Below are 20,377 nucleotides of genomic sequence, written 5' to 3'. Positions count from 1 at the left end.
ATTCTGTCAAACCATTTTAAGTGATGGAATGGGGCGATGTAAGCCAATGGAAACTCTTTACACTCCACACTAGAGATCTGATTGGTTTAAACCGGTGTTTGTTATTCTTGGTTCTGGCGTTCCAAAGAGGTGCATTTATATGTTTTTGCCCTGATTCCACTAATCAAGTCATCATCAAACCTTTGATTAATGGAATGAGGCCTGTGGTGTATGAAACTAGGGTAAAACCAGAAAAGTGCATTCTGGGTCCTCAGGACCAGGATGAAGAAACACTGGGTTAGATGAATGAAATAACTCTCCGCACATCACCATCATCCTGATGATTGGCAGACATTTAATTTCTGATTCAGAGAGAGAGAGGTAGGGGGTAAGAGAGGGAGAGAGAGAGAGAGAGGTAGGGGGTAAGAGAGGGAGAGAGAGAGAGATGTAGGCGGTAAGAGAGGGAGAGAGAGAGAGAGGTAGGGGGTAAGAGGGGAGAGAGAGAGAGAGAGGTAGGGGGTAAGAGAGGGAGAAAGAGAGAGAGGTAGGGGGTAAGAGAGGGAGAGAGAGAGAGAGGTAGGGGGTAAGAGAGAGAGAGAGAGAGGTAGGGGGTAAGAGAGGGAGAGAGAGAGAGAGAGAGAGGTAGGGGGTAAGAGAGAGAGAGAGAGAGAGGTAGGGGGTAAGCGAGGGAGAGAGATAGAGAGAGAGGTAGGGGGTAAGAGAGAGAGAGAGAGGTAGGGGGTAAGAGAGAGAGAGAGAGGTAGGGGGTAAGAGAGGGAGAGAGAGAGAGGTAGGGGGTAAGAGAGGGAGAAAGAGAGAGAGGTAGGGGGTAAGAGAGGGAGAGAGAGAGAGAGAGAGGTAGGGGGTAAGAGAGAGAGAGAGAGAGGTAGGGGGTAAGAGAGGGAGAGAGAGAGAGAGAGGTAGGGGGTAAGAGAGAGAGAGAGAGGTAGGGGGTAAGAGAGGGAGAGAGAGAGAGAGAGAGGTAGGGGTAAGAGAGAGAGAGAGAGAGAGAGGTAGGGGGTAAGAGAGAGAGAGAGAGGTAGGGGGTAAGAGAGGGAGAGAGAGAGGTAGGGGGTAAGAGAGGGAGAAAGAGAGAGAGGTAGGGGGTAAGAGAGAGAGAGAGAGGTAGGGGGTAAGAGAGGGAGAGAGAGAGAGAGGGTGGGTAAGAGAGGGAGAGAGAGAGAGAGAGAGGTAGGGGGTAAGAGAGAGAGAGAGAGAGAGGTAGGGGGTAAGTGAGGGAGAGAGAGAGAGAGAGAGGTAGGGGGTGAGAGAGAGAGAGAGGTAGGGGGTAAGAGAGGGAGAGAGATAGAGAGAGAGGTAGGGGGTAAGAGAGGGAGAAAGAGAGAGAGGTAGGGGGTAAGAGAGGGAGAGAGAGAGAGGTAGGGGGTAAGAGAGGGAGAGAGAGAGGTAGGGGGTAAGAGAGGGAGAGAGAGAGAGAGGTAGGGGGTAAGAGAGGGAGCGAGAGAGAGAGGTAGGGGGTAAGAGAGGGAGAAAGAGAGAAAGGAAGGGGGTAAGAGAGGGCGAGAGAGAGAGAGGTAGGGGGTAAGAGAGGGAGAGAGAGAGAGAGATAGGGGTAAGAGAGGGAGAGAGAGAGGTAGGGGGTAAGAGAGAGAGAGAGAGAGACAGAGGTAGGGTTAGAGAGGAGAGAGAGAGATAGGGGTAAAAGAGGGAGAGAGAGAGAGGTAGGGGGTAAGAGAGAGAGACAGATGTAGGGGGTAAGAGAGGGAGAGAGAGAGGTAGGGGGTAAGAGAGAGAGACAGAGGTAGGGGGTAAGAGAGGGAGAGAGAGAGAGGTAGGGGGTAAGAGAGAGAGACAGAGGTAGGGGGTAAGAGAGGAGAGAGAGGAGAGAGGTGGGGTGTAAGAGAGGGAGAGAGAGAGAGAGAGGTAGAGGGTGAGAGAAAGAGGTGGAGTCCTATAGAGAAGAGTTGGTTCATCTACTTCTCCTTCCCTTGATGTTTATTAATCATCGACTGACCTGAACTCTTTTTTCCCTGGTTTAGGGACGGCTACTAGCAATAATATCTCATCAGAGAGAAAACACACAGTCTGTGTCCCGAATGGTACACCTGGTAACGGCTCCTGGTCAAACGCAGTGCACTATTTAGGGAATAAGGTGCCATTTATGACAGGCCAGGCACATGACATGACATCGCATCGTCATGACGATTTAAAATAATCCCTCCTAATCCCGGTTCTGTAAATGTTACCAGATCAGATTCCTCTCCCGGTACACGCCATACTGGTCAGTAGCACACACAGGTACACGCCCATACTGGTCAGGGGCACACACAGGTACACGCCCGTACTGGTCAGGGGCACACACAGGTACACGCCCATACTGGTCAGGGGCACACACAGGTACACGCCCATACTGGTCAGGGGCACACACAGGTACACGCCCATACTGGTCAGGGGCACACACAGGTACACACCCATACTGGTCAGGGGCACACACAGGTACACACGCTACTCTTAGAAAAACAATGTTAATTTAAGTGTTCTTTGGCTGTCCCTATAGGAGAACCCTTTTTGTTTCCAGGTCTTTTCAGTTCGATTTAGAACCCTCTGGGAAAGGGTTCTACCTGGAACCAAAAGGGTTCTACCTGGAACTCAATAGGGTTCTACCTGAGAATCAATAGGGTTCTACCTGAAACCAAAAGGGTTCTACCCGGAACTCAATAGGGTTCTACCTGGAATTCAATAGGCTTCTACCTGGAACCAAAAGGGTTCTACCTGGAACCAAAAGGGTTCTACCTGGAACTCAATAGGCTTCTACCTGGAACTCAATAGGGTTCTACCTGGAACCAAAAGGGTTCTACCTGAAACCAAAAGGGTTCTACCCGGAACTCAATGGGTTCTACCTGGAACTCAATAGGGTTCTACCTGGAACCAAAAGGGTTCTACCTGGAACTCAATAGGGTTCTACCTGGAACTCAATAGGGTTCTACCTGGAATTCAATAGGGTTCTACCTGGAATTCAATAGGGTTCTACCTGGAATTCAATAGGCTTCTACCTGAAACCAAAAGGGTTCTACCCGGAACTCAATAGGGTTCTACCTGGAATTCAATAGGGTTCTACCTGGAACCAAAAGGGTTCTACCTGGAACCAAAAGGGTTCTACCTGGAACTCAATAGGCTTCTACCTGGAACTCAATAGGGTTCTACCTGGAACCAAAAGGGTTCTACCTGAAACCAAAAGGGTTCTACCCGGAACTCAATAGGGTTCTACCTGGAACTCAATAGGGTTCTACCTGGAACCAAAAGGGTTCTACCTGGAACTCAATAGGGTTCTACCTGAAACCAAAAGGGTTCTACCTGGAACCAAAAAGGGTTATCCTATGGGGACAGCTAAAGAACCCTTTTAGGTTCTAGATGAGGTTCACACACAGTATATTTGGTCTGAAACACAGATCAGGTGAGTTTTGTCTGGACCATGGCCAGAGGTACTATGACTGGCTGATAGTTGTGTGTGTCAGTTTTGATTGGCTGTTGCTGAGAGTCTTCTCAGTGTGTTTCCCATGAAGGCTTGACCTGTGACCTGGATATGGTCAACAGAGACAGAGGGAGTGTTCTGGCTTCTCTGGGCCCCTCTTCTCAAGACCATTTTCTCCCTCCCCTCCCTCCCTCCCTCCCTCCCTCCCTCCCTCCCTTCTTTCTCTGTCCTCCTCTCTCTCCTCCCTCCCTTCTTTCTCCGTCCCTTCTCTCTCCTCCCTCCCTCTCTTCTGTCTCCTCTTTCCCTGTTCTGTCTCACCTTTCTCCTCCTCCCTTCTCCTCTGGGCCTTCAGTCTGTCAGAAAGCAGAGAGAGAGAGTGGGACAAACTCCTATCCTTTCTCTCTCCTCTCTCTTCTCTGTCCCACTTGTTCTCCACTCTCTTCTCCTCCCACTCCTCTCCCTCCAGTTCTGGCAGAGGGAGTTAATGCTAGTCTAATGCTAGTCTGATATGCTAGTCTGATATGCTAGTCTGATATGCTAGTCTGATAGGCTAGTCTAATATGCTAGTCTGATATGCTAGTCTAATATGCTAGTCTGATATGCTAGTCTGATATGCTAGTCTGATATGCTAGTTGTATATGCTAGTCTGATATGCTAGTTTTATATGCTAGTCTGATATGCTAGTCTGATATGCTAGTCTGATATGCTAGTCTGATGTGTTAGTCTAATATGCTAGTCTGATATGCTAGTCTGATATGCTAGTCTGATATGCTAGTCTGATATGCTAGTCTGATATGCTAGTCTGATATGCTAGTCTAATATGCTAGTCTGATATGCTAGTCTGATATGCTAGTCTGATATGCTAGTCTGATATGCTAGTCTGATATGCTAGTTGTATATGCTAGTCTGATATGCTAGTTTTATATGCTAGTCTGATATGCTAGTCTGATATGCTAGTCTGATATGCTAGTCTGATGTGTTAGTCTAATATGCTAGTCTGATATGCTAGTCTGATATGCTAGTCTGATATGCTAGTCTGATATGCTAGTCTGATATGCTAGTCTAATATGCTAGTCTGATATGCTAGTCTGATATGCTAGTCTGATATGCTAGTCTAATATGCTAGTCTGATATGCTAGTCTGATATGCTAGTCTGATATGTCTATGTCCTTTAGCTGCTAAAGTGTTAAATGGTCCTAATCCGTCCTCATTCATGGAATATTTACACAGAGACCCTGAGGTCACCGTGTGTGTCGACCCCTGGTAACCATGTTGTCTCTGCTCTAGACCTCACAGGTTTCAGTTACACATCTGGGTTATTCTGGTGCTCCGCTGGTCTAAAAGACCTGTGTGTGTGTGTGTGTGTGTGTGTGTGTGTGTGTGTGTTTGAGTGTCTGCTGTTTGGTGTGTGCCTCATTCCTTTCCTTTCCTCTCCTCTCATCACCCTCCCCCTCTCATCACCCCTCCTCTCATCACCCCTCCTCTCTCACCACCCCTCCTCTCACCACCCCTCCTCTCTCACCACCCCTCCTCTCATCACCCCTCCTCTCTTTCCTTTCCTCTCTTCTCATCACCCCTCCACTCACCACCCCTCCTCTCATCACTCCTCCTCTCTTTCCTTTCCTCTCCTCTCATCACCCCTCCTCTCTTCACCCCTCCTCTCTTTCCTCTCTTCTCATCACCCCTCCTCTCTTTCCGTTCCTCTCTTCTCATCACCCCTCCTCTCAAAACCCCTCCTCTCACCACCCCTCCTCTCATCACCCCTCCTCTCATCACCCCTCCTCTCTTTCCTTTCCTCTCCTCTCATCACCCCTCCCCTCTCTCTTTCCTTTCTTCTCATCACCCCTCCTCTCTCATCACCCCTCCTCCCATCACCCCTCCTCTCTCTCTCTTTTCCTCTCTTCTCATCACCCCTCCTCTCTCATCACCCCTCCTCTCTCATCACCCCTCCTCTCATCACTCCTCCTCTCTTTCCTTTCCTCTCCTCTCATCACCCCTCCTCTCATCACCCCCTCCTCTCTTTCCTCTCTTCTCATCACCCCTCCTCTCTTTCCGTTCCTCTCTTCTCATCACCCCTCCTCTCAAAACCCCTCCTCTCACCACCCCTCCTCTCATCACCCCTCCTCTCATCACCCCTCCTCTCTTTCCTTTCCTCTCCTCTCATCACCCCTCCCCTCTCTCTTTTCCTTTCTTCTCATCACCCCTCCTCTCTCATCACCCCTCCTCTCATAAACCCCTCCTCTCTCTCTTTCCTCTCTTCTCATCACCCCTCCTCTCTCTCTTTTCCTCTCTTCTCATCACCCCTCCTCTCGCGTCACCCCTCCTCTCATCACCCCTCCTCTCTCTCCTTTCCTCTCTTCTCATCACCCCTCCTCTCTCTCTTTTCCTCTCTTCTCATCACCCCTCCTCTCTCGTCACCCCTCCTCTCGTCACCCCTCCTCTCTCTCCTTTCCTCTCTTCTCATCACCCCTCCTCTCTCTCCTTTCCATTCTTCTCATCACCCCTCCTCTCTCATCACCCCTCCTCTCATCACCCCTCCTCTCATCACCCCTCCTCTCTCTCTCCTTTCCTCTCTTCTCATCACCCCTCCTCTCTTTCCTCTCTTCTCATCACCCCTCTCTTCCTTTCCTCTCTTCTCATCACCCCTCCTCTCACCACCCCTCATCACTCCTCCTCTCTTTCCTTCCTCTCCTCTCATCACCCCTCCTCTCATCACCCCTCCTCTCTTTCCTCTCTTCTCATCACCCCTCCTCTCTTTCCGTTCCTCTCTTCTCATCACCCCTCCTCTCAAAACCCCTCCTCTCACCACCCCTCCTCTCATCACCCCTCCTCTCATCACCCCTCCTCTCTTCCTTTCCTCTCCTCTCATCACCCCTCCCCTCTCTCTTTCCTTTCTTCTCATCACCCCTCCTCTCTCATCACCCCTCCTCTCATCACCCCTCCTCTCTCTCTTTCCTCTCTTCTAATCACCCCTCCTCTCTCATCACCCCTCCTCTCATCACCCCTCCTCTCTCTCCTTTCCTCTCTTCTCATCACCCCTCCTCTCTCTCTCTTTCCTCTCTTCTCATCACCCCCTCCTCTCTCTCCTTTCCTCTCTTCTCATCACCCCTCCTCTCTCGTCACCCCTCCTCTCTCCTTTCCTCTCTTCTCATCACCCCTCCTCTCTCTCCTTTCCATTCTTCTCATCACCCCTCCTCCCTCATCACCCCTCCTCTCATCACCCCTCCTCTCATCACCCCTCCTCTCTCATCACCCCTCCTCTCATCACCCCTCCTCTCTCTCTTTCCTCTCTTCTCATCACCCCTCCTCTCGCGTCACCCCTCCTCTCATCACCCCTCCTCTCTCTCCTTTCCCTCTCTTCTCATCACCCCTCCTCTCTCTCTTTCCTCTCTTCTCATCACCCCTCCTCTCGCGTCACCCCTCCTCTCATCACCCCTCCTCTCTCTCCTTTCCTCTCTTCTCATCACCCCTCCTCTCTCTCTTTCCTCTCTTCTCATCACCCCTCCTCTCTCGTCACCCCTCCTCTCGTCACCCCTCCTCTCTCTCCTTTCCTCTCTTGTCATCACCCCTCCTTTCTCTCCTTTCCATTCTTCTCATCACCCCTCCTCTCTCATCACCCCTCCTCTCATCACCCCTCCTCTCATCACCCCTCCTCTCTCTCCTTTCCTCTCTTCTCATCACCCCTCCTCTCTTTCCTCTCTTCTCATCACCCCTCTCTTTCCTTTCCTCTCTTCTCATCACCCCCTCCTCTCACCACCCCTCCTCTCATCACTCCTCCTCTCTTTCCTTTCCTCTCCTCTCATCACCCCTCCTCTCATCACCCCTCCTCTCTTTCCTCTCTTCTCATCACCCCTCCTCTCTTCCGTTCCTCTCTTCTCATCACCCCTCCTCTCAAAACCCCTCCTCTCACCCACCCCTCCTCTCATCACCCCTCCTCTCATCACCCCTCCTCTCTTTCCTTTCCTCTCCTCTCATCACCCCTCCCTCTCTCTTTCCTTTCTTCTCATCACCCCTCCTCTCTCATCACCCCTCCTCTCATCACCCCTCCTCTCTCTCTTTTCCTCTCTTCTAATCACCCCTCCTCTCTCATCACCCCTCCTCTCATCACCCCTCCTCTCTCTCCTTTCCTCTCTTCTCATCACCCCTCCTCTCTCTCTTTCCTCTCTTCTCATCACCCCTCCTCTCTCTCCTTTCCTCTCTTCTCATCACCCCTCCTCTCTCATCACCCCTCCTCTCTCTCCTTTCCTCTCTTCTCATCACCCCTCCTCTCTCTCCTTTCCCCATTCTTCTCATCACCCCTCCTCTCTCATCACCCCTCCTCTCATCACCCCTCCTCTCATCACCCCTCCTCTCTCATCACCCCTCCTCTCATCACCCCTCCTCTCTCTCTTTCCTCTCTTCTCATCACCCCTCCTCTCGCGTCACCCCTCCTCTCATCACCCCTCCTCTCTCTCCTTTCCTCTCTTCTCATCACCCCTCCTCTCTCTCTCTTTCCTCTCTTCTCATCACCCCTCCTCTCGCGTCACCCCTCCTCTCATCACCCCTCCTCTCTCTCCTTTCCTCTCTTCTCATCACCCCTCCTCTCTCTCTTTCCTCTCTTCTCATCACCCCTCCTCTCTCGTCACCCCTCCTCTCGTCACCCCTCCTCTCTCTCCTTTCCTCTCTTCTCATCACCCCTCCTCTCTCTCCTTTCCATTCTTCTCATCACCCCCTCCTCTCTCATCACCCCTCCTCTCATCACCCCTCCTCTCATCACCCCTCCTCTCTCTCCTTTCCTCTCTTCTCATCACCCCTCCTCTCTTTCCTCTCTTCTCATCACCCCTCTCTTTCCTTTCCTCTCTTCTCATCACCCCTCCTCTCACCACCCCTCCTCTCATCACTCCTCCTCTCTTTCCTTTCCTCTCCTCTCATCACCCCTCCTCTCATCACCCCTCCTCTCTTTCCTCTCTTCTCATCACCCCTCCTCTCTTTCCGTTCCTCTCTTCTCATCACCCCTCCTCTCAAAACCCCTCCTCTCACCACCCCTCCTCGCGTCACCCCTCCTCTCATCACCCCTCCTCTCTCTCCTTTCCTCTCTTCTCATCACCCCTCCTCTCTCTCTTTTCCTCTCTTCTCATCACCCCTCCTCTCGCGTCACCCCTCCTCTCATCACCCCTCCTCTCTCTCCTTTCCTCTCTTCTCATCACCCCTCCTCTCTCTCTTTTCCTCTCTTCTCATCACCCCTCCTCTCTCGTCACCCCTCCTCTCGTCACCCCTCCTCTCTCTCCTTTCCTCTCTTGTCATCACCCCTCCTTTCTCTCCTTTCCATTCTTCTCATCACCCCTCCTCTCTCATCACCCCTCCTCTCATCACCCCTCCTCTCATCACCCCTCCTCTCTCTCCTTTCCTCTCTTCTCATCACCCCTCCTCTCTTTCCTCTCTTCTCATCACCCCTCTCTTTCCTTTCCTCTCTTCTCATCACCCCTCCTCTCACCACCCCTCCTCTCATCACTCCTCCTCTCTTTCCTTTCCTCTCCTCTCATCACCCCTCCTCTCATCACCCCTCCTCTCTTTCCTCTCTTCTCATCACCCCTCCTCTCTTTCCGTTCCTCTCTTCTCATCACCCCTCCTCTCAAAACCCCTCCTCTCACCACCCCTCCTCTCATCACCCCTCCTCTCATCACCCCTCCTCTCTTTCCTTTCCTCTCCTCTCATCACCCTTCCCCCTCTCTCTTTTTTCCTTTCTTCTCATCACCCCTCCTCTCTCATCACCCCTCCTCTCATCACCCCTCCTCTCTCTCTTTCCTCTCTTCTAATCACCCCTCCTCTCTCATCACCCCTCCTCTCATCACCCCTCCTCTCTCTCCTTTCCTCTCTTCTCATCACCCCTCCTCTCTCTCTTTCCTCTCTTAGTCACCCCTCCTCTCTCTCCTTTCCTCTCTTCTCATCACCCCTCCTCTCTCATCACCCCTCCTCTCTCTCCTTTCCTCTCTCTCATCACCCCTCCTCTCTCTCTCCTTTCCATTCTTCTCATCACCCCTCCTCTCTCATCACCCCTCCTCTCATCACCCCTCCTCTCATCACCCCTCCTCTCTCATCACCCCTCCTCTCATCACCCCTCCTCTCTCTCCCTTTTCCTCTCTTCTCATCACCCCTCCTCTCGCGTCACCCCTCCTCTCATCACCCCTCCTCTCTCTCCTTTCCTCTCTTCTCATCACCCCTCCTCTCTCTCTTTCCTCTCTCTTCTCATCACCCCTCCTCTCGCGTCACCCCTCCTCTCATCACCCCTCCTCTCTCTCCTTTCCTCTCTTCTCATCATCCCTCCTCTCTCTCTTTCCTCTCTTCTCATCACCCCTCCTCTCTCGTCACCCCTCCTCTCGTCACCCCTCCTCTCTCTCCTTTCCTCTCTTCTCATCACCCCTCCTCTCTCTCCTTTCCATTCTTCTCATCACCCCTCCTCTCTCATCACCCCCTCCTCTCATCACCCCTCCTCTCATCACCCCTCCTCTCTCTCCTTTCCTCTCTTCTCATCACCCCTCCTCTCTTTCCTCTCTTCTCATCACCCCTCTCTTTCCTTTCCTCTCTTCTCATCACCCCTCCTCTCACCACCCCTCCTCTCATCACTCCTCCTCTCTTTCCTTTTCCTCTCCTCTCATCACCCCTCCTCTCATCACCCCTCCTCTCTTCCTCTCTTCTCATCACCCCTCCTCTCTTTCCCGTTCCTCTCTTCTCATCACCCCTCCTCTCAAAACCCCTCCTCTCACCACCCCTCCTCTCATCACCCCTCCTCTCATCACCCCTCCTCTCTTTCCTTTCCTCTCCTCTCATCACCCCTCCCCTCTCTCTTTTCCTTTCTTCTCATCACCCCTCCTCTCTCATCACCCCTCCTCTCATCACCCCTCCTCTCTCTCTTTCCTCTCTTCTAATCACCCCTCCTCTCTCATCACCCCTCCTCTCATCACCCCTCCTCTCTCTCCTTTCCTCTCTCTCATCACCCCTCCTCTCTCTCTCTTTCCTCTCTTCTCATCACCCCTCCTCTCTCTCCTTTCCTCTCTTCTCATCACCCCTCCTCTCTCGTCACCCCTCCTCTCTCTCCTTTCCTCTCTTCTCATCACCCCCTCCTCTCTCTCCTTTCCATTCTTCTCATCACCCCTCCTCTCTCATCACCCCTCCTCTCATCACCCCTCCTCTCATCACCCCTCCTCTCTCATCACCCCTCCTCTCATCACCCCTCCTCTCTCTCTTTTCCTCTCTTCTCATCACCCCTCCTCTCGCGTCACCCCTCCTCTCATCACCCCTCCTCTCTCTCCTTTCCTCTCTTCTCATCACCCCTCCTCTCTCTCTTTCCTCTCTTCTCATCACCCCTCCTCTCGCGTCACCCCTCCTCTCATCACCCCTCCTCTCTCTCCTTTCCTCTCTTCTCATCACCCCTCCTCTCTCTCTTTTCCTCTCTTCTCATCACCCCTCCTCTCTCGTCACCCCTCCTCTCGTCACCCCTCCTCTCTCTCCTTTCCTCTCTTTCTCATCACCCCTCCTCTCTCTCCTTTCCATTCTTCTCATCACCCCTCCTCTCTCATCACCCCTCCTCTCATCACCCCTCCTCTCATCACCCCTCCTCTCTCTCCTTTCCTCTCTTCTCATCACCCCTCCTCTCGCGTCACCCCTCCTCTCATCACCCCTCCTCTCTCTCCTTTCCTCTCTTCTCATCACCCCTCCTCTCTCTCTTTTCCTCTCTTCTCATCACCCCTCCTCTCTCGTCACCCCTCCTCTCGTCACCCCCTCCTCTCTCTCCTTTCCTCTCTTGTCATCACCCCTCCTTTCTCTCCTTTCCATTCTTCTCATCACCCCTCCTCTCTCATCACCCCTCCTCTCATCACCCCTCCTCTCATCACCCCTCCTCTCTCTCCTTTCCTCTCTTCTCATCACCCCCTCCTCTCTTTCCTCTCTTCTCATCACCCCTCTCTTTCCTTTCCTCTCTTCTCATCACCCCTCCTCTTCACCACCCCTCCTCTCATCACTCCTCCTCTCTTTCCTTTCCTCTCCTCTCATCACCCCTCCTCTCATCACCCCTCCTCTCTTTCCTCTCTTCTCATCACCCCTCCTCTCTTTCCGTTCCTCTCTCATCACCCCCTCCTCTCAAAACCCCTCCTCTCACCACCCCTCCTCTCATCACCCCTCCTCTCATCACCCCTCCTCTCTTTCCTTTCCTCTCCTCTCATCACCCCTCCCCCTCTCTCTTTCCTTTCTTCTCATCACCCCTCCTCTCTCATCACCCCTCCTCTCATCACCCCTCCTCTCTCTCTTTCCTCTCTTCTAATCACCCCTCCTCTCTCATCACCCCTCCTCTCATCACCCCCTCCTCTCTCTCCTTTCCTCTCTTCTCATCACCCCTCCTCTCTCTCTTTTTCCTCTCTTCTCATCACCCCTCCTCTCTCTCCTTTCCTCTCTTCTCATCACCCCTCCTCTCTCATCACCCCTCCTCTCTCTCCTTTCCTCTCTTCTCATCACCCCTCCTCTCTCTCCTTTCCATTCTTCTCATCACCCCTCCTCTCTCATCACCCCTCCTCTCATCACCCCTCCTCTCATCACCCCTCCTCTCTCATCACCCCTCCTCTCATCACCCCTCCTCTCTCTCTTTCCTCTCTTCTCATCACCCCTCCTCTCGCGTCACCCCTCCTCTCATCACCCCTCCTCTCTCTCCTTTCCTCTCTTCTCATCACCCCCTCCTCTCTCTCTTTCCTCTCTTCTCATCACCCCTCCTCTCGCGTCACCCCTCCTCTCATCACCCCTCCTCTCTCTCCTTTCCTCTCTTCTCATCACCCCTCCTCTCTCTCTTTCCTCTCTTCTCATCACCCCTCCTCTCTCGTCACCCCTCCTCTCGTCACCCCTCCTCTCTCTCCTTTCCTCTCTTCTCATCACCCCTCCTCTCTCTCCTTTCCATTCTTCTCATCACCCCTCCTCTCTCATCACCCCTCCTCTCATCACCCCTCCTCTCATCACCCCTCCTCTCTCTCCTTTCCCTCTCTTCTCATCACCCCTCCTCTCTTTCCTCTCTTCTCATCACCCCTCTCTTTCCTTTCCTCTCTTCTCATCACCCCCTCCTCTCACCACCCCTCCTCTCATCACTCCTCCTCTCTTTCCTTTCCTCTCCTCTCATCACCCCTCCTCTCATCACCCCTCCTCTCTTTTCCTCTCTTCTCATCACCCCTCCTCTCTTTCCGTTTCCTCTCTTCTCATCACCCCTCCTCTCAAAACCCCTCCTCTCACCACCCCTCCTCGCGTCACCCCTCCTCTCATCACCCCTCCTCTCTCTCCTTTCCTCTCTTCTCATCACCCCTCCTCTCTCTCTTTCCTCTCTTCTCATCACCCCTCCTCTCGCGTCACCCCTCCTCTCATCACCCCTCCTCTCTCCTTTCCTCTCTTCTCATCACCCCTCCTCTCTCTCTTTCCTCTCTTCTCATCACCCCTCCTCTCTCGTCACCCCTCCTCTCGTCACCCCTCCTCTCTCTCCTTTCCTCTCTTGTCATCACCCCCTCCTTTCTCTCCTTTCCATTCTTCTCATCACCCCTCCTCTCTCATCACCCCTCCTCTCATCACCCCTCCTCTCATCACCCCTCCTCTCTCTCCTTTCCTCTCTTCTCATCACCCCTCCTCTCTTTCCTCTCTTCTCATCACCCCTCTCTTTCCTTTCCTCTCTTCTCATCACCCCTCCTCTCACCACCCCTCCTCTCATCACTCCTCCTCTATACCTCTCTTCCACCCCCTCTCTTTCCTTTCCTCTCTTCTCCATCACCCCTCCTCTCTCCACCCCTCCTCTCATCACTCCTCCTCTCTTTCCTTTCCTCTCCTCTCCTCACCCCTCCTCTCATCACCCCTCCTCTCTTTCCTCTCTTCTCATCACCCCTCCTCTCTTTCCGTTCCTCTCTTCTCATCACCCCTCCTCTCAAAACCCCTCCTCTCACCACCCCTCCTCTCATCACCCTCCTCTCATCACCCCTCCTCTCTTTCCTTTCCTCTCCTCCCATCACCCCTCCTCTCTCTTTTCCTTTCTTCTCATCACCCCTCCTCTCTCATCACCCCTCCTCTCATCACCCCTCCTCTCTCTCTTTTCCTCTCTTCTAATCACCCCTCCTCTCTCATCACCCCTCCTCTCATCACCCCTCCTCTCTCTCCTTTCCTCTCTTCTCATCACCCCCTCCTCTCTCTCTTTTCCTCTCTTCTCATCACCCCTCCTCTCTCTCCTTTCCTCTCTTCTCATCACCCCTCCTCTCTCATCACCCCTCCTCTCTCTCCTTTCCTCTCTTCTCATCACCCCTCTCTCTCTCCTTTCCATTCTTCTCATCACCCCTCCTCTCTCATCACCCCTCCTCTCATCACCCCTCCTCTCATCACCCCTCCTCTCTCATCACCCCTCCTCTCATCACCCCCTCCTCTCTCTCTTTTCCTCTCTTCTCATCACCCCTCCTCTCGCGTCACCCCTCCTCTCATCACCCCTCCTCTCTCTCCTTTCCTCTCTTCTCATCACCCCTCCTCTCTCTCTTTTCCTCTCTTCTCATCACCCCTCCTCTCGCGTCACCCTCCTCTCATCACCCCTCCTCTCTCTCCTTTCCTCTCTTCTCATCACCCCTCCTCTCTCTCTTTTCCTCTCTTCTCAGCACCCCTCCTCTCTCGTCACCCCTCCTCTCGTCACCCTCCTCTCTCTCCTTTCCTCTCTTCTCATCACCCCTCCTCTCTCTCCTTTCCATTCTTCTCATCACCCCTCCTCTCTCATCACCCCTCCTCTCATCACCCCTCCTCTCATCACCCCTCCTCTCTCTCCCTTTCCTCTCTTCTCATCACCCCTCCTCTCTTTCCTCTCTTCTCATCACCCCTCTCTTTCCTTTCCTCTCTTCTCATCACCCTCCTCTCACCACCCCTCCTCTCATCACTCCTCCTCTCTTTCCTTTCCTCTCCTCTCATCACCCCTCCTCTCATCACCCCTCCTCTCTTCCTCTCTTCTCATCACCCCTCCTCTCTTTCCCGTTCCTCTCTTCTCATCACCCCTCCTCTCAAAACCCCTCCTCTCACCACCCCTCCTCTCATCACCCCTCCTCTCATCACCCCTCCTCTCTTTCCTTTCCTCTCCTCTCATCACCCCTCCCCTCTCTCTTTTCCTTTCTTCTCATCACCCCTCCTCTCTCATCACCCCTCCTCTCATCACCCCTCCTCTCTCTCTTTTCCTCTCTTCTAATCACCCCTCCTCTCTCATCACCCCTCCTCTCATCACCCCTCCTCTCTCTCCTTTCCTCTCTTCTCATCACCCCTCCTCTCTCTCTTTTCCTCTCTTCTCATCACCCCTCCTCTCTCTCCTTTCCTCTCTTCTCATCACCCCTCCTCTCTCGTCACCCCTCCTCTCTCTCCTTTCCTCTCTTCTCATCACCCCTCCTCTCTCTCCTTTCCATTCTTCTCATCACCCCTCCTCTCTCATCACCCCTCCTCTCATCACCCCTCCTCTCATCACCCCTCCTCTCTCATCACCCCTCCTCTCATCACCCCTCCTCTCTCTCTTTTCCTCTCTTCTCATCACCCCTCCTCTCGCGTCACCCCTCCTCTCATCACCCCTCCTCTCTCTCCTTTCCTCTCTTCTCATCACCCCTCCTCTCTCTCTTTTCCTCTCTTCTCATCACCCCTCCTCTCGCGTCACCCCTCCTCTCATCACCCCTCCTCTCTCTCCTTTCCTCTCTTCTCATCACCCCTCCTCTCTCTCTTTTCCTCTCTTCTCATCACCCCTCCTCTCTCGTCACCCCTCCTCTCGTCACCCCTCCTCTCTCTCCTTTCCTCTCTTCTCATCACCCCTCCTCTCTCTCCTTTCCATTCTTCTCATCACCCCTCCTCTCTCATCACCCCTCCTCTCATCACCCCTCCTCTCATCACCCCTCCTCTCTCTCCTTTCCTCTCTTCTCATCACCCCTCCTCTCTTTCCTCTCTTCTCATCACCCCTCTCTTTCCTTTCCTCTCTTCTCATCACCCCTCCTCTCACCACCCCTCCTCTCATCACTCCTCCTCTCTTTCCTTTCCTCTCCTCTCATCACCCCTCCTCTCATCACCCCTCCTCTCTTTCCTCTCTTCTCATCACCCCTCCTCTCTTTCCGTTCCTCTCTTCTCATCACCCCTCCTCTCAAAACCCCTCCTCTCACCACCCCTCCTCTCATCACCCCTCCTCTCTTTCCTTTCCTCTCCTCTCATCACCCCTCCCCTCTCTCTTTTCCTTTCTTCTCATCACCCCTCCTCTCTCATCACCCCTCCTCTCATCACCCCTCCTCTCTCTCTTTTCCTCTCTTCTAATCACCCCTCCTCTCTCATCACCCCTCCTCTCATCACCCCTCCTCTCTCTCCTTTCCTCTCTTCTCATCACCCCTCCTCTCTCTCTTTTCCTCTCTTCTCATCACCCCTCCTCTCTCTCCTTTCCTCTCTTCTCATCACCCCTCCTCTCTCGTCACCCCTCCTCTCTCTCCTTTCCTCTCTTCTCATCACCCCTCCTCTCTCTCCTTTCCATTCTTCTCATCACCCCTCCTCTCTCATCACCCCTCCTCTCATCACCCCTCCTCTCATCACCCCTCCTCTCTCTCCTTTCCTCTCTTCTCATCACCCCTCCTCTCTCTCCTCTCCTCTCTTGATGGTTTTGAGGTAGAGGGGATGGTGGTGAGGTAGAGGTGAGGTGATGGTGTTGAGGTTGATGTGATGGTGTTGAGGTAGATGTGTTGAGGTAGATGTGACGGTGTTGAGGTAGTGTGACGGTGTTGAGGTAGATGTGATGGTGTTGAGGTAGATGTGACGGTGTTGAGGTAGATGTGATGGTGTTGAGGTAGATGTGGTGATGTTGAGGTAGTGTGATGGTGTTCAGGTAGTGTGACGGTGTTCAGGTAGATGTGACGGTGTTGAGGTAGATGTGATGGTGTTGGTGTTGAGGTAGATGTGACGGTGTTGAGGTAGTGTGACGGTGTTGAGGTAGTGTGATGGTGTTGAGGTAGTGTGATGGTGTTGAGGTAGATATGATGGTGTTGAGGTAGTGTGACGGTGTTGAGGTAGATGTGACGGTGTTGAGGTAGATGTGACGGTGTTGAGGTAGATGTGATGTGTTGAGGTAGATGTGATGGTGTTGAGGTAGATGTGATGGTTTTGAGGTAGTGTGATGGTGTTGAGGTAGTGTGACGGTGTTGAGGTAGTGTGACGGTGTTGACGTAGATGTGACGGTGTTGAGGTAGTATGACGGTGTTGAGGTAGATGTGACGGTGTTGAGGTAGATGTGACGGTGTTGAGGTAGATGTGACGGTGTTGAGGTAGTGTGATGGTGTTGAGGTAGTGTGATGGTGTTGAGGTAGATATGATGGTGTTGAGGTAGTGTGACGGTGTTGAGGTAGATGTGACGGTGTTGAGGTAGATGTGACGGTGTTGAGGTAGATGTGATGTGTTGAGGTAGATGTGATGGTGTTGAGGTAGATGTGATGTGTTGAGGTAGATGTGATGGTGTTGAGGTAGATGTGATGTGTTGAGGTAGATGTGACGGTGTTGAGGTAGTGTGACGGTGTTGAGGTAGATGAGACAGTGTTGAGGTAGATATGACGGTGTTGAGGTAGTGTGACGGTGTTGAGGTAGATGTGGTGATGTTGAGGTAGTGTGACGGTGTGCAGGTAGTGTGACGGTGTTGAGGTAGATGTGATGGTGTTGGTGTTGAGGTAGATGTGACGGTGTTGAGGTAGTGTGACGGTGTTGAGGTAGTGTGATGGTGTTGAGGTAGTGTGATGGTGTTGAGGTAGATATGATGGTGTTGAGGTAGTGTGACGGTGTTGAGGTAGTGTGAGGGTGTTGAGGTAGTGTGATGGTGTTGAGGTAGATATGATGGTGTTGAGGTAGTGTGACGGTGTTGAGGTAGATGTGACGGTGTTGAGGTATATGTGACGGTGTTGAGGTAGATGTGATGTGTTGAGGTAGATGTGATGGTGTTGAGGTAGATGTGACGGTGTTGAGGTAGATGTGACGGTGTTGAGGTAGTGTGACGGTGTTGAGGTAGTGTGACGGTGTTGAGGTAGATGTGACGGTGTTGAGGTAGATGTGACGGTGTTGAGGTAGATGTGACGGTGTTGAGGTAGATGTGACGGTGTTTGAGGTAGATGTGATGGTGTTGAGGTAGATGTGATGTGTTGAGGTAGATGTGATGGTGTTGAGGTAGATGTGATGTGTTGAGGTAGATGTGACGGTGTTGAGGTAGTGTGACGGTGTTGAAGTAGATGAGACGGTGTTGAGGTAGATATGACGGTGTTGAGGTAGATGTGACGGTGTTGAGGTAGATATGACGGTGTTGAGGTAGTGTGACGGTGTTGAGGTAGATATGACGGTGTTGAGGTAGATGTGACGGTGTTGAGGTAGTGTGACGATGTTGAGGTAGTGTGACGGTGTTGAGGTATATATGACGTGTTGAGGTAGATGTGACGGTGTTGAGGTAGTGTGACGATGTTGAGGTAGTGTGACGATGTTGAGGTAGATGTGATGGTTTTGAGGTAGTGTGATGGTGTTGAGGTAGTGTGACGGTGTTGAGGTAGATGTGACGGTGTTGAGGTAGATGTGACGGTGTTGAGGTAGTGTGACGATGTTGAGGTAGATATGACGGTGTTGAGGTAGATGAGACGGTGTTGAGGTAGTGTACAGTATATGCTTTAGGAGTTTAGACCAAACTGTCTCTCTCCAGATCACACTTCATAATATCCCTATAGGACTAATATCTAAACATGTTATACCTCTGACATCTGCTCTGTTACCTGGTATCTCTTTCCATACACACACACACACACAAGCAAGCACACACACGCGTGCTCACGCACACACAAAGGATGTCTGATGAGAGAGAGAGAGAGAGAGAGAGAGAGAGAGAGAGAGAGAGAGAGAGAGACAGAGACAGAGACAGAGAGAGTCTCCTGTTCCTCCTCTCTCAGACATTCCTGGCAGCACACAGCCAGGGTTAGACTAAGGGATACCATTCACATGCATCCTATACTGTAGGTTGGGTGGATGACTTAGTTTCAGAGAGGATATAGGACAGATAAAGCTGATTCATGTGTCTGAAAGGAGATGTTTCCTGGCACACTGACAGAGAGAGTTTCAAACTTCCATGGCCTTGTTTAATCATAATGGAGAATCTCCATTGGAAGTGATTTTCAGGAAAACCAGCCCTTAGAGTTCAGACATTACCTGTAATTTAGCTCTGCCTCACCTGTTAACCTGACTTCCTGTATAGACATCACACCCTCCTAGAATCATCACCTGTTATCCTGACTTCCTGTATAGACATCACACCCTCCTAGAATCATCACCTGTTATCCTGACTTCCTGTATAGACATCACACCCTCCTAGAATCAGGATCATCACATGTTATCCTGACTACCTGTATAGACGACACACCCTCCTAGAATCAGGATAATCCACTGTTAACCTGACTTCCTGTATAGACGACACACCCTCATAGAATCAGGATCATCACCTGTTATCCTGACTTCCTGTATAGACGTCACACCCTCCTAGAATCAGGATCATCACCTGTTTACCTGACTTCCTGTATAGATGACACACCCTCCTAGAATCAGGATCATCATATTCAGGTTTTATTATGACTTTCTTGAGTTAATTAGGTTAATTAGGTTATCTCTCAACTGTATACAGGTGGACCCTCCTGGTTGCAATACATTGTGTAATAATGAACAAATGATGTTCTTCCTCTGGTCTCCACTCACAGCCACACGTGCTGTTTATAGTCAGAGTTGTGTGATATGACAAACGGTAATATAGCCACATATATATATATATATATATATATATAAACGCAGCAAAAAAAAGAAACGTCCTCTCACTGTCAACTGCGTTTATTTTCAGCAAACTTAACATGTGTAAATATTTGTATGAACGTAACAAGATTCAACAACTGAGACATAAACTGAACAAGTTCCACAGACGTGTGACTAACAGAAATGGAATAATGTGTCCCTGAACAAAAGGGGGGGTCAAAATCAAAAGTAACTGTCAGTATCTGGTGTGGCCACCAGCTGCATTAAGTAATGCAGTGCATCACCTCCTCATGGACTGCACCAGATGTGCCAGTTCTTCCTGTGAGATGTTACCCCAGTCTTCCACCAAGGCACCTGCAAGTTCCTGGACATTTCTGGGGGGAATGGCCCTAGCCCTCACCCTCCGATCCAACAGGTCTCAGACGTGCTCAATGGGATTGAGATCCGGGCTCTTCGCTGGCCATGGCAGAACACTGATATACCTGTCTTGCAGGAAATCACGCACAGAACGAGCAGTATGGCTGGTGGCATTGTCATGCTGGAGGGTCATGTCAGGATGAGCCTGCAGAAAGGGTACCAGATGAGGGAGGAGGATGTCTTCCCTGTAACGCACAGTGTTGAGGTTGCCTGCAATGACAACAAAAATGATGCTGTGACACACCGCCCCAGACCATGACGGACGTTCCACCTCCAAATCAATCCTGCTCCAGAGTACAGGCCTCGGTGTAACGCACATTTCTTTGACAATAAACGCGAATCCGACCATCACCCCTGGTGAGACAAAACCGCGACTTGTCAGTGAACAGCACTTTTTGCCAGTCCTGTCTGGTCCAGCGACGGTGGGTTTGTGCCCGTAGGTGACGTTGTTGCCAGTGATGTCTAGTGAGGACCTGACTTACAACGGGCCTACAAGCCCTCAGTCCAGTCTCTCTCAGCCTATTGAGGACAGTCTGAGCACTGATGGAGGGATTGTGTGTTCCTGGTGTAACTCAGGCAGTTCTTGTTGCCATCCTGTATCTGTCCCGCAGGTGTGATGTTCGGATATACCAATCCTGTGCAGGTGTTGTTACACGTGTTCTGCCACTGCGAGGATGATCAGTTGTCTGTCCTGTCTCCCTGTAGAGCTGTCTTAGGCTTCTCACAGTACAGACATTGCAATTTATTGCCCTG

The 20,377-nt window shown here is 51.8% G+C and overlaps 1 protein-coding gene across 1 annotated transcript in view; it reads left to right on the top strand.

Moving 5' to 3' along the window:
- Nucleotides 1-20,377, top strand: part of stard13a (StAR-related lipid transfer (START) domain containing 13a) — a 175,218-nt gene that overhangs the window by 57,141 nt on the left and 97,700 nt on the right. The window lies entirely within an intron of this gene.

This window comes from Oncorhynchus mykiss, chromosome 29 (assembly GCF_057628025.1).
Source record: "Oncorhynchus mykiss isolate SJ-2025 chromosome 29, ASM5762802v1, whole genome shotgun sequence".
NCBI lineage: Eukaryota > Metazoa > Chordata > Actinopteri > Salmoniformes > Salmonidae > Oncorhynchus > Oncorhynchus mykiss.
Note: the sequence above shows the minus strand (reverse complement) of the source record. Positions and strands in the feature narration are given on the sequence as shown.